We start from the raw sequence: 14,654 nt of genomic DNA, 5'->3' as shown, positions 1-14,654 counted from the left end.
CCTTCTTCTCTGAGTGGTGTGGAACTGAGGACACCAGCAGGAATATGTGTCATTCCCCCAGTTGGCTACCACTGGATACAACATTGTGAGGGAGAGCAGCTAATGCTTGTCAAAGCATTGTTAGGGCTACAGGTGAAACCTGTCATGACTGAATTCAGAATAGTTACTGATCACCTGTAAACCCTCCAATAAATTACATATTATCTGTGTTGTCTCCAGGCATTTTCTTTTGCTTCTCCAAAATCTGCCCATTCCCCTGATACAACTGGGCTGTAGACAAAACAAAAAGTCAAGGAAGCACATGTGAGTTTTTGGGGGGTGTCCACATCTTTGGGAGGATCTTTGTCATGTAGGTATGATTTGTGGCTGATTTCAATCCCTAGCCATTCACAGGTCAAGCTGATAATGCACAACTACAAGTTTTCATAATAAATAACATTATTAACATCTGCTGTGGCTCAAAGTTCCACATGAACAAATACCCTGAGGCAGAATATTCTAAGAGCCTAGAGATTACATCCCAGAAACCTAAGGCAAAGGTCAAACTTCTTTTTGGGCAAAGTTATTTATAATATAGGCATATTATAAACTATTTATTTAATATAAAAGAAAGCAAAATTAAGAAATAGAAACACCAAAATGATATAAACTACATAGAATACTAGCAAATGATTGACATAAATACAAATTTATAAGGAATTAAATTAAAAATAAATGGAGAAAACACTCCAATTAAAGTCTGAAGATTGGTGCAATGCTTAAAAAATGTGCTCATGTTGTCAGATAGTGACACATTCCTGTAATCCCAGTGGCTCGGGAGGCTGAGGCAGAAAGTTCACAAGTTTAAAGCCAGCCTCAGCACAGCTGAGGCACTAAGCAACACAGTGAGACCCTATCTCTAAATAAAATACAAAATAGGTCTGGAGATGTGACTCAGTGGTCAATTGCCCCTTAGTTCAATCCTCAGTATTCTCCTCACCCACAAAAGACTAACTAGATTGAGACACATAGATTTAGAAAAATAAGAGGGATAAAGAGATGCTATGCCAACTGTAACTGAACAAGAGCTGGTATGGCTATATTAAAATCAACTTTATTAATATCATAGATTTTATAAAAAATTATTACTAGAGACACAGAAGAGGATCTTATAAAAGTGTCAAACCTTTAGGAAAGCATAACAATTCCAAACATATATACATCTAATGTATCCTCATGATTTATTATATTCAATAAGATGTTAGTGGAAGTAACATGAGTTATTCTCTGCCAAATTTTGAATTCTTGGTGTAAAAATCTCCATAGATCAAGCTTATCTTTATGTCATTGAGGCCATCAAATTTTAAGATAGTGGCTGCACCATTATTCCAAGTCCTTAATTGACTGCCTATGTGGTTAGACAGCAAAAGAAATAAATGAACTATGTGCTTTATAGAACTCCTATTTGGAAGATAGCTTGCTACTTACATACCCTGTCTGATACACAGAATATTATTATCAGTGATGTGACTATAGAAAATTAGACAGAGGGATCAACTACAATATTGATATTTAATTTTTTAAGTAAAGCTAGAAACACAGAAGTTTGCATAATTTTTTTTCTCAGTTATTTTTGGTTCAATTGAAATATTTCATGGTGAAATAAGAAGATGAAATGGTTTATAGATCAGTTTTGAAAAAAAATATAAGGACTAAGGAGAGATAGATTGTGATACATGCTATACAGTGAAGCAGAAAATCACCGTGATTTAGAAATAGTATTTCTAGCATACTTCAGAATTCTAATTTCCCTTCTTCTTTACTTAAGAAGAAGGACATTCTTCCCAATATTTCCAATTTCCTAGAAATTCAATGTAATACCATGGAAGATTTTTCATTGGTAAATTTTGCCACTGAGTAATGGTTAATTCCATAACCTTTGGGATCTGACCAACCTCTGCTCCAATGCTATCGTTTTCCTTCCCCTATCATACTATTTCCTGAAATTAAAAGAATTCAAGGTAAGCATTGTTTTACAACATGCAACCGAACATTACATCCACATATCCTTATTTAGTCCAGGAATATAAATTGGTAAACTATTGAATTGCAGGAGATAGTTTTAAAATAAACCTATTAAAAACTTCTTAGGCAGGTGATTATTTATAAAAACGTGTCTAACTAAATAAAGTTTAAAATTTAATAATTTGATAAAGTTCAGGGAGATTATTAGTGTAAAGCAGAATGCACTTGTTACCCACTTATCTGAGTCCAGTGAGATAGAATACATGCCAAGATATATGATGTAGGTTTATTACTTATAAGTAGGTAAAGGGACAATGGAGTCTTGGATCCATTGTGAATTTTTTCAACAAGGCTCAAGAAAGCTGAGGTTAGATGGAGTATTGACTGCCCATGCCCTAATTGTACTACAATTCAAGGATCCTGAAAGGCAGCCCATCATGGATTATATACCTCAGGGTACATGAAACACCCTGCACATAGTATTGAAGAGCAAATTGCTTCCAGATGAGAGAATAACAGAATCATGTTGTTTCTTTCCTATCTCAAGGACATTGCACTTCCTAGGACATTTTACAATTATTATTGAGAACTACAAGCAAAGAAGCTGACTAGGAGGCAGATAGAGATATATCCAAGGCCACCTAGGGAGTTTTTCTGTAGTAAATAACATTATAGATCTTCCTTATTGTGTGCAGAAATATAACAATTTTCAAAACCCTTAAGTAAATAACCCAAATAGAGAAAATATGTTAATATAATAACTAGCTTTCAGAGGATGAATATATTGTAATACTTAAAAAATGTGATCATTCTGTAAAATACAGTTAAAACACCATTCTTTGCTACCATTCAGTGCAGAATAATTGAAAGTTTTGAATATTTGCTACCATTTTGAATATTTGCTACCATTCTACCCAGAATACTTCATTATTACTTATCCAGTTTGGATGCCATATAATAGTATATTGATAAATATGATTATGGTACCCAAATTTAATAAATAATAATATTGGTTCCCTACATTAAATAAGGAAAGGCATAGGGTGTTAGTGTAAAAGCCCTTTTCAGGGAGAAAATATGAAAAGCATTAATATGAGCCATGAGTGAATTATTTTATTATTATTTTTATTTATTGCATCCTGAGTGGAAAATTTTACCTAAAAAGAAGTACATTCTTTCCAATATGAAAGTGGGTATAACAATATGGAAGATTTTTCAATAAGTAATTTTTTAATTGTGTAGTGATTAAGTCCATACTCTGCAATGTGATCAACTTGTGCTCTAATGTTATCACATTTTATACAAAATCTTCTCACATATACTAAGGAAGAAAGTAAAAAATGAAGGTGTAAGGAAGACTAAATGGGTTAGTTCAAGCATTTCTCTCAGAAATTAGCAAATACTAAAGTTCTCAGAAAATGAATTGTCTTCAACACCATTATCATCACTTGATTACTACTATGATTATTAGTTCTAATTTTTAACTGATTTTGTGACTTACGCATTGTTATCCTTGATTTATATTTAAGGAAACTGAGATTTAAGAGGTGAATTAACTTATCCAATTTCACAGAGATAAAAGAAGAAAATACTAGAGTTGACAAATTATTTTATGCCCTTATAAAGTCAGATTATTCATTTATAGTTTGAATTTATATCTTAAATAGCCATAGTACATTTTGGGTAAAGTAAGTGAGATCAAATATACATAAGTGAGTATAATAAGTCCCTTTTTTTCTAAGAATAATCTGTAGCCACACTTTCCTCAACCTTGATTAAACATTCCTATAGCTTCTATTTATAAGCACAGAACAATTCGGAAATACTAACCCCAGCTTCCTTAGTCTGTCAGTGGGCTTTTCATTGCAGTGACAAAATACCTGACATTACATACAGGAGAAAAATATTCATTTTGGCTCATTGTTTCAGAAGACTCAGTTCACTGTCAGTCACCTCCACTGCTCTGTATCTAAGGTGAGACAGAACATCATAGTAGAACAGTGTGGCTGAGGAAAACTGCTCACGTCATGGTAACTAGAAAGCAGGGAACAGAGGAGAAGAAGGGAGAGACAGAGAAGATAAACCCTTCCATGGCATATTCCCAGTGACTTACTTTCTCCAACTGGCGCAGCGCTGCTGCCTGCCCAAGCCGGTCATGGAGCAGCAAGGATTTTCCAAGTGGCAGTTGCCAGCTCTTCCCCGCCCCCCTGCCAGGGGGACGCCGAGACCCCAAATCTAGACCTGACCTGGAGACCCAGTCTTGAAAGCGTTTGCTCCCTGTGCCCGGTGGCAGTTTGAGTCCGGGAAGCTCCCCTTCTGGGGCTGCCCGAGGACCCTGCAGCTGGGCAGAGGACCACATGGCATCCCTGAAGTTTGATCATTTCCAATGTCAATAACTACAATGGTTCTCCCACACCTGGGGGCTAATGAGTAATGAGCACTATCAAGGCTTATTTCAAATGTAAAAAAACCTTGAGATAATGTACTAAATTGTTCAGAAGGTTGTTTTCTTAGTGGAATGCTACAGGATTTTCTTTAGCCATCCGGAGTTCCTGCCTTCGTCCCAGTGCCTGTGAAAACAAAGGTGGAAGAATTTACAGTGTTGCTGAGAACCTGAGAACCGGATGAAACTTCGTCTGAGAAACAGAGGAGACTTCAGAGCTGTTGCTGTTTCTGCTGCTACAGCTTAGGCTAGCTGCCTGCAGAACTTACCTGGACTGTGATTTAAGCTAGCTGCCTGCAGAATTTACCTAGACTGTGATTTACCTGGATTGTGAGTTAATCTATTGAGACACTGCTTTACCTTGACTGAGACAACAAACTGTAATCTACAACAAATTGTAACTCAATATCTTTACAAGTGGTGTCATTGCTGGTATAATTTTTCCAATGGCTTCTTGCATGGAGCCATCAATTGGCTTGGTATTGTGGCATTTTGTATCCTCCCCTTCTGCTTGTAGCAGATTATTTATGGTGTTTGTGTAAAAACCACTATGGTCGTTATTTAAATTAAACAAAAGGGGGAAATGTTAGAGTCTGTTAACAACTCAGGATGGGGCCTGGCATTTTGCCAGAGAAATGTTAGAGTCTGTAAACAAGTCAGGATGGCGCCTGGTATTTTGCCAGGGGGAGTGGTTTGTGAGATGGCGCCAGTGAGGCATTAAGTGTGGAAATTTCTTATTGGTTGACTTCTGTATCTAGTTTATGTTAATTAGATAAGCTGTGTGGAATGTATAAATACCGCTCCTGTCCTACAATAAACGGCTCCTACTCCTGCTGTATCAATGTACACAAGTTGTTCGTCACCCCCTCAGTTATTTTGCTGCAGCCAGACTGCGGCATCCAACAAATTCCAATGGTCCATAAATGAATTAATCTACTGACAAGGTCAGAAACCCCATGAACTAGTCACTTCCCGAAAGCCCCACTTCTGAATATGAGACTCTGGGGGAACATTCTAGCAATACAAAACATAACACTCAATTCTTAACGGTCAGTTATCAACATTATCTACAACCTACTTATCTAGATACCTAAGGAAGAAAAGGAAGAATTTCAATCAAATGATGTCTACCCCAATTAAGCCCTGTTCAAGGGCTAAATGTGCCAGTGTATTTTTTTTATGTTGTATGTCTTGGATAAGTCATTTTAAAAATCAATAGTGTATATTATGGGTCTACTAAAATAGAGAAGTCTCTGAGACTTTGAGTTTAAAGATTCTATCCTTACCTGGATGTGTTTACCTTCTAAAGACAGGGAGAAAAACAAAACACTGAGCCAAATATTACAATAAAATTAACAGCATTGAGATAGAAGAAAGCAATGTGCTCAACATCCTATGGGAAGTGAATATTTGAAGACATGCTACAGTTTTATTATGCATAAGAGTATGGATATATATAAAATTGTATTACAAGAGAAGTGCAAAGAGTCAAAGAAACATAACATTAGTTAAATGGAAGAATGGTAAAATCTGGTACAATGGATGTTCTTAGAGCCACATCATGCAGACTTCATATTTAAAGACACAGGGTGTAAAATTCTCAAGTTGGGAGTGACATGGCTATATTTGTATTGAGAAAAATCACTATGCTAATAATTCACAGAACAGTAAATATGGATGTAAACATCTAATCATGTTTATACTAATTCATTCATTCACTCATTTATATATACATATATGCAAGACATGTTTTTTATCACCTCCTATGTTCAGTGTTACAGATGATGAAGGAATAATAAAAAAAAGAGGTGCTTACAATTCCATATTTGTTGAAACACTGTTTACAAAAGCCAAAAAATGGAAACAACCTAAGTGTCTGTCAATTGATGAATGGTTAAATAATCTGTGGCATGTATACACAATTGCATACTATTCCACCACCAAAAGGAATGAAATCTGTCCTTTGTCAAAACAATGGAACTGGAGATTTTTTATAGTAAATGAAATAAGCCAGGCACTGAAAGATGAGTACTACATGATTTTATTCATATGTGAAGTGAAGTGAACTTCCCATAGAAGTTTAAAGTAGGATGGTGGTTATCAGAAGCTAGATAGAGTAGGGGAGATAGAGAATGGGGAGAGGTTAATCAATGAGTACTAAGTTAGAGCTAAGTGTAGGGGTTCCATGAAGATACTGCCCAGCAGGCTGACTATACATAATGATAATATATTGTATATTTCAAAAAGCTAGAATAAAGATTTTGAATGTTTTCACCATAAAGAAATAATAAATGTTTGAATAAATGTTAAACATGCACATATTTTAACCAGATTTAAACTTTGCAAAATGAATAGTGTATTAAAATGCCATGTTATTCAATTAATTAATATGAACAATTTTGATGTCATCAATTAAAAATTACATTAAAATTAAATTTTTTAAATAGAAAAAAATAGGCATTTGTTCTCCTCCTATTCATTTATCTCTACCTTTCATTCCTTTTTTTGTCTCACAGAGCTTGAGAAATGTTAGTGATGATAGCAAACAGAGACAATAAGCACAATATTCTATAAGGTTAATGTGGTAAATTGTACAAGAAATTATTTTTCTCTGAATTAAATCTTCAGTAGTTCTATTAGAGAAACATAATATTGGGAAAACATTTTTAAGATATAATTTTTGGTTCATAAAGACAGATTAGAAGCAGGAAACCAGACACAATAGACTACACATGGTATGATTCCCTTTATGTGAAATGTCTAGAATAAGAAAATCTACAGAGACAGAAAGTAAATTAGTTATTTCTATGGCTGGGGGCAAGAGAAAATGGAGTGTGACTGCTAATGGGTACAAAATTTGTTTTGGCATCATTAAATGTTCTAAACTTGGATGGTGGTGATTAATGCTCAACTCTGTAATTATACCAAGAAACACTGAGTTGTATACTTTAAAAACATGAATTTTATAATGTGAATTAGAGCTCAATGAAGCTATGGTAAAGAGTAGAATATTTACATACCATTATTGTTCAAATATAGCATTTTAAGAAAAGTATAATCATTATATATGCCTCCTGATTTTCCAGTAATGTCACCAAATAACTTTTAGGGAAAATCTCCAGAGCTTCAATATAGTTGTAACTAACAAAAATTGTCCTTTTCAAGAAAAAAGTTTTCAAGATGAGTTGTGGTCTTATATGATTTTTTTATCAACAACATTTTATTTGTTTTAAGAAGAATATAAACATCTGAATCCCAAAGCTAGGTTTTAAATTGGATGGTGTTGAAATCCATAGTATTTATTTTATTGCTCTGCAAATGTCTTAAACCATTGTATTGGGCTCTGTGCAATTATATTTTATCCATGATGTAAGGTAATATCTACCCAGAGTTTAGTTTTTCAGAACTCTGGGTAGTCCTTCAAATTGCTATATACTTATAAACAATTCTTTTATTAGATTTATGCCAATAATTCTCAGTTTAGAGCTTAGCTTTTTCTTTCCCAAATGAGGAGGAGATCTGAAATTTTACTAGCCTCAAAAAGCTATTTTCCAAAGAATTGTTATTTTGCTTATATGCTTCAGTGACTTCAAAGAAAGGCAATGGGGAATTTAAAATGCTGGGGAAAAAAATCTCAGCAAGAAATAATAAAAGACTAGCTATATGGCAGCATTGTAAGAGAAGCCAGTAAGATACAATTATTACCAATACTGTTACTGTGAGAGGGTTATGTTAGAAAGTGGTACCATAAGGTACATGGAAAGTCAATTTAGCCACAGGATCATAAATCATTGGAAAAATAACATACCATTTGCACTAGTTATTCTTTATGGGTATTTTTGACAAGGACTGAAATGAAATTTAATTGGCCTATTTCACAAGTTCCAATTTTACATATATACAGTATTTACACCCTCAATTTTCCATTGAGAAGAGGTTAAAAAATTCACTTAAAGTATGCATAAAATTTTTATTTCTCTGAATGTTGTGTGATATATTTGTTTTAAATGCAGAAATTATAGACTTTTGTATATTGCTAAAACAGCTAAAAGGTAAGATATTTTAAAATTTGTAGTGAAATCATGTGGTAGTGAAATAGGAGTCCTTCTTGATTTTGGAATGGATTAATGGGAATATAAAGACAGAATGTTCATATAATTACAAATATTTCCAAGTATAATAACTACTATAAGAATTATACTCTCACTATTTAACTACAGAAAAAATAAAAAAAATATGTGAAATGATGAAATGTGTATATAAAACATTGGAAAATGCTAATAAATTTACGGTGACAGAAAGCATATCAATGATTATCTGGGGAAGTGGGTTGAGGGTACCAAAATAGAGGAATTACAAAGAGACATTAGAAACCATTTAGGGGAGATGGATTTTCTTGATTGTGGTGATGGTTTATGGTGATATACACATGTTAAAACTTAACAAATTGTGTATTTCATAAGAGGAATCTTTAAGTATGTAACCTATAACTCTAGAGTGCTGTTGTATTTACATATACATATAAAACAAATATAAATGCATGTTATATATTATATGTGACTGCATACACACAGAGTAATTACTAGAGAAATACTAAGAAAATACCTCAAAATTATATACAACAAATACAAGAATAACAGAATCCATTATTTTACACAAAATTAGACATTCATAGAGAAATAAAAGAACAAAATACATGACATGGGATATCAGAAATGACAGAACAGTGAGAAGTGCAAATCCATTCATTATGTTAATGTTCCTTTAAATGTGATGTCTAACAACCAAATCAAAGGCAGATATTGTTAGACGGCATAGAAAAATATCAAGAATTAACCATATATTGTCTGAAAGAGACATACCTTCAACTAAAAAACATGAGTAGGTTGAAATTAAAAGGTTGGAAAATATGTACCATGCAAGCAGTAACCATATGTAAGTTGGGAGCCTCTATCAATGTTTGACAGATATAATGAGAAAGCAGTCAGCATATTATAGACACTTAACAATTATTAATACTTACCTAAGGAGAGAGTCTTAAAATATATAAAGCAAAAACTGACAGAATTACCAATAATTTATCTTTAAATGTTCCAATAGCAGTAATTAACAAAATAACTAAAGAGGAAATCAAAGATTAAGAAGACCTATAACATCATCTATGAACTTGACATGACCTATATAAAACACTTCATTCAAGAGCTGTAGAATACATATTCTTTGAAGTATACATTGTTTTCATATGCTGAAATATAAAAGAAGGCAAGTCTAGAGGACACTATGTTATATGAAATAAATTAGGTGCAAAAAGACAAACACTGTATCTTCTCACTCATGTGGAACCTGAAAAAGTTAATCACATAGAAGTTACAAGTTGAGAGTAAAATAGTGGTTACCAGGGAGGGAACCCTGAAAAGAGATTCGTTAATGGGTATAATGTAACAGTTAGATTGGAGGTAATTACCAATTAGATAGATAGTCTGGTCTTGTGTGATATAGCAGCATCAATATCCCTAATGACAATACATTTTATATCTCGAAATAGAAGAGAAGGTTTTGAATGTACTCACTATGAGTAAATGATAAAAATAGTTAAGATGCTAGACACATTAATCATCCTGAGTTCATCATTACTCTATAACATGCATCAAAACAAAAATATATGTGTTTAATGGAAAAAAGTAGATGCAATAATTAAAAAAAAAATTCGAATTAGAAAAAGTTTTTATATGAAAACAACTAAGTTAATTAGAAACAAACAACAGAGAGATAACTAGGAAATCCCCAATAAATAATGAATTAAACAACAAACATTTAAATAAATCATTGTCATAGAAGAATTCACCTGAAAACCAAAAAATATTTTAACTTTATAAAAAGTAAAATATATTATAATTTGTGAATATAGCTAAAGCATTTCTTCAGGAGACATTTGTAGTGCTAATCTATATTAAAGAGAAAAATAGGGCTGGGGATGTAGCTCAAGCGGTAACGCACTCGCCTGGCACGCGTGAGGTGCTGGGTTCTATCCTCAGCACCACATAAAAATTAAAAAAAAAAATAAAGATGCTGTGTCCACCAAAAACTAAAAACTAAATATTAAAAAATTCTCTCTCTCTTTTTAAAAAAAAAGGGCAAAATAAAGGGCTCAAATCACATCTTAAGGTTTCTACCTCAACTCAGAAAAGAAAAGTAAATTAAGCCAATGTTAGTTAAAGTGGAGATTAGAACAGAAATCAAGGAACTAGAAAAATATGATTAAACAAAATATGCATAGAAAAATAAATATAAAAGTTTTTACTTTAAATTGTTGAGAAAACTGACAGAAATATAGAAAGTGGAGAAGACACAATTTATCAGTAATGAAAAGGAGACCTCATTTTCAAACCTATACAAATTGTAATAATTACAAATATTATGACCAAATTTAAGCTAAAAATGAAATAATTAGAAAACAGAAAAATTATGAGATAAATTGCCAAAAATTACTTGTCAAGAAATACAACCTTCAAATTAACCTATTGCAAGTAAAAAAAAATGAATTAGTAACTAAAAAATGTTCTTTCAAATAAAAACTTTGGCTCAGATAGCTTTGCTAGTTAATTTAATCAAAATTTAAAGAAATTACAATAATAATCTTTTGCAAAATTATTCAGAAATTCAAAGAAGAGTAACCAGCTCCTGTTCTTCCCAGGAAACTAGTATTACCTTGGTATCAAAGCCAGAGAAAGACACCAGAAGAGCACAAAACAATCAACCCTTTTCCCAAGAACATATACACAAATGAACTTAACAAAATATTTGCAACCCGAGGCCAGATTTATTCCAGAATGCAATCATGGCTTAATATCTGAAACTCATTTATTGCTTTACATTATTTAAAAAAATAAGAAGGACAATGCACATAAATATACCTTAGATATAGAAAAAGTATTTGACATAGTCCAACCCTACCAATTCATAAAACCTGTTAAGGAAATTAGAATGGTTATATGTCTAAAAATCCTCCCACTAACATTATACTTAATTGTGAAAGAGTGGATGATTTCCTATAATATTCAGAAAAAAATGGAAGTTGTCTACTTTTACCAATTCTATCCAATGTAGTATGAGAAATATTAAACAAAGAAAGGTGAAAATATAAGTCATTATGATTGGAAAGGAAAAAATAGAATTGATGAGAATCACCTATATTCTCTGTCCTGTGTGAGCACTGGGCACTATTTTCTCTGATCCTCGAAGGTGGCTCTTTTTTGGTTCCTATCAATAGGCTGAAAGATTGTCATTAGTTGGTTCTCTGCTGTATACTTGTTCTCTGTTGATCTTTCTCATTCTTTCTCTAGATAGAGGTCTGTATTTTTGTGCTTAGTCTTGAATTGTAACATTCTTTATATATGTGGACTCTTTTCTTAGTTACAGGTAATATAGTTGATTAGATCTTTGCAAAGTTAGTGAAAGTTCAGAGACTGAGAGAACTGGTTTAGATCTCCAGGGTTGACTTCCAGATAAACTTCACAGAGATTTATCATGAGAACTGCCACAATAAGGGAGAGATGAAGACCAAGTTAAAAACCACTGAGTAGTTGATTGGGGTGACACATAATCTTATTTGTCATTTGGGGGTTAGGGAATTAACAAAGGAGATCTTGCTTCCTGGATCACACCAAAGAGATCTGCTATCTTCTGTGTCTAAATTTAAACTGCAGAGTCACAACACAATCAGTAGATCCACATTAAAGAAAATGGGTGATGAGTATCTCATACCCATTCTCACAACAATCTTGCAGTTTGTAAACTCTAGAATGCTATCCTTGAAAAGCAAAATACCCAATGACTGTGTTTCCAGGTAAAATCAGCACTACTACAGAAGCCCAGATCTCGTTTATTCTAATGAGGCTGTGATGGATTTAAACATTTGTTAATAGATAACCTAGTATTTTCAATTAGACTGAGGATCACAAACTCTTGGGGTTATTGCTTTTAATCCAGTAATGACAGGGAAAGAGAGATAAGGAGGGAGGATGGGAGGGAAATGTAGAAGGAGTGATAAACCAGTGATATTGATAGATCAGTGTTTTCATTTGCAGTGTCCATCAATGACTGCCTTGCCACTACTTTCATATTTTGTTCTTCTTTGAATAAAATATTATAGGTTTCACCTTTTAGTTTTGAAAACTGACTAAAATAGATAAGATACTTGAGGGGAAAATTTTGTGAATTTGAGACAGGCACACTTTTGACCTTGTAGAGATTTTGAAAAAAAAAAATCACAAATATACAAAGAACTGGAGAAATATTCTCTTTTATTGAGACACAACATGAGCAAGGTTTTTCATAAATTTGGAAAGAGGAAGATTTAATAGTTTGCTTCTCTTATTATTTTCTAATTTAACCTAAAAATAACCTCATGAAATTTACCATTTAATAATCTATCATTACTATTTAAAATTTTAAAAGCAGGAATTAAAGTATCTTAACTATCTCCTTCTAATATGCTTTTATAACTCTTTATATTACTCAAAGTTCTAGTTGTATCTCTATAAAAATAATATCTACTTATAATTTCAGAAGAACTTAAACTTGATTAACTATTATCATTCTTCTCCCTCCTGAAGAGGTATTTGTTTTCTGAAGGTTTCAAATTGCTTAGTTCTCACACAAAATAATTCTGGTTTCTTGCTTTTAAGGTCTCTCATTTTTTCATTGTTTAGCATGCAATAAGTATCTTAATCTACACTCCCTTCTCTTATATAGCAAATCATAAGTAAAATACTTCTCTAGTTTGTAGAGGTATTTTTGTCTTATTCTTACTGAACAGTTGGAATTTAGAAAACACCTTCTATTTTAGGAATTCTAAACAGAGATGGTTTTCCAATGTGCAAAATAGAACCAGAAGGAAGGTGAACACAATGAGAGGCAGGACAGTTGGAACAAGTGCAGTTCCATTCCTCCTAGCACTTCTGACTTCACTACTTAATTATGTACCAAATCCAAACTATGGATGAACCTAAAATCATAAAACATATGCTATTTAAGAAAAGTTGTTTGCTGAAAGTAAAATTGATCATTGATGAGGTTTTCTGAAGTTCACACTGGCTGACACTGCTTTGGGGATTTTATTTAGTGTATTCCTTTGTTTTCTTCAAAGCATTATCAAGGCATTATCATCTTGCATTTATATAATCTTTCTCAGAACAATCTTAACATAGTAAACAGATTAAACACAATGAATGTTCACAGAAAATGATCATTTCCCTCAATGATGCATCCCACTAGGAAACTCTTCTTGGGTTAAAAAAGTAACTTTGCTTAACTTTGATTTTTATTTTGTTAAAAAAAATGCTAGAACGAGGAACAAATGTATGATTTTCATGACACAGACAGAGTTAGAGGGACAACTGTAAGAAAATCCAATATCAATAGTACTCACCTATTTATTCCAATGAAAGTCTTTGTCAATTTGCTTAAGAATAGAGTTCCAGATAATGCATAAAATTCTGCCAGAAAAGAGAAGCCCACATATGTTTCGATGATTATTAAAGGCTATAGAAGACCAATTATATTTGAATGCAGCCTGTGAGATCTCTCCCATGAATTATTTTCCGAGGCATTTTGCATTAATTTTCATTCATTATCCTTCCTTTACCTAGTTTAATCTGAAAACATGGGACAAAAAATGTAATAAAAGAAAATAAAACCTGCATGCAATGTCTTCTAGGCTTTGCTCATTTCACTGAGGAACTAGAATGTGCAATAATTGGAAGTCACTGTAAATACCTGCATTAATCATCCACCCTGTGCCCGACAATTTATGGATTGAAATAGCTCTTTACATTTGTTTTATCAATTTGTCTGAAATTTGCCATTTGAAATGTTTTTCAGAATTGCATCACCAACTGATTTTAAAAATTATTTTTGAAAAGTCACAACTGCTGTTGAATATCATGAAATGATTACAACTAAAAAAATTATAATCATCTTATTTGACTACAGGTCTGGACACTCTGACCTTCATGTACATGTGGTGGGAAATTTCTGTTTGCTCTTTCTAAATTTTTTGGAGCAGTACTATTTTAATCCTAAGGATCTGCTAGATATTTCCTCTCAGCGTAAACATAAATCAGTTTGTGGAGGCAAATACACAAAGGTATAAGATCTATTCATGAAAAAATACTTCAGTTGAAACAGAAAATAATAAAGATGGCCA

The sequence above is a fragment of the Callospermophilus lateralis genome, chromosome 1 (assembly GCF_048772815.1).
Source record: "Callospermophilus lateralis isolate mCalLat2 chromosome 1, mCalLat2.hap1, whole genome shotgun sequence".
Lineage (NCBI taxonomy): Eukaryota > Metazoa > Chordata > Mammalia > Rodentia > Sciuridae > Callospermophilus > Callospermophilus lateralis.
This window is presented reverse-complemented; position numbering follows the sequence as displayed.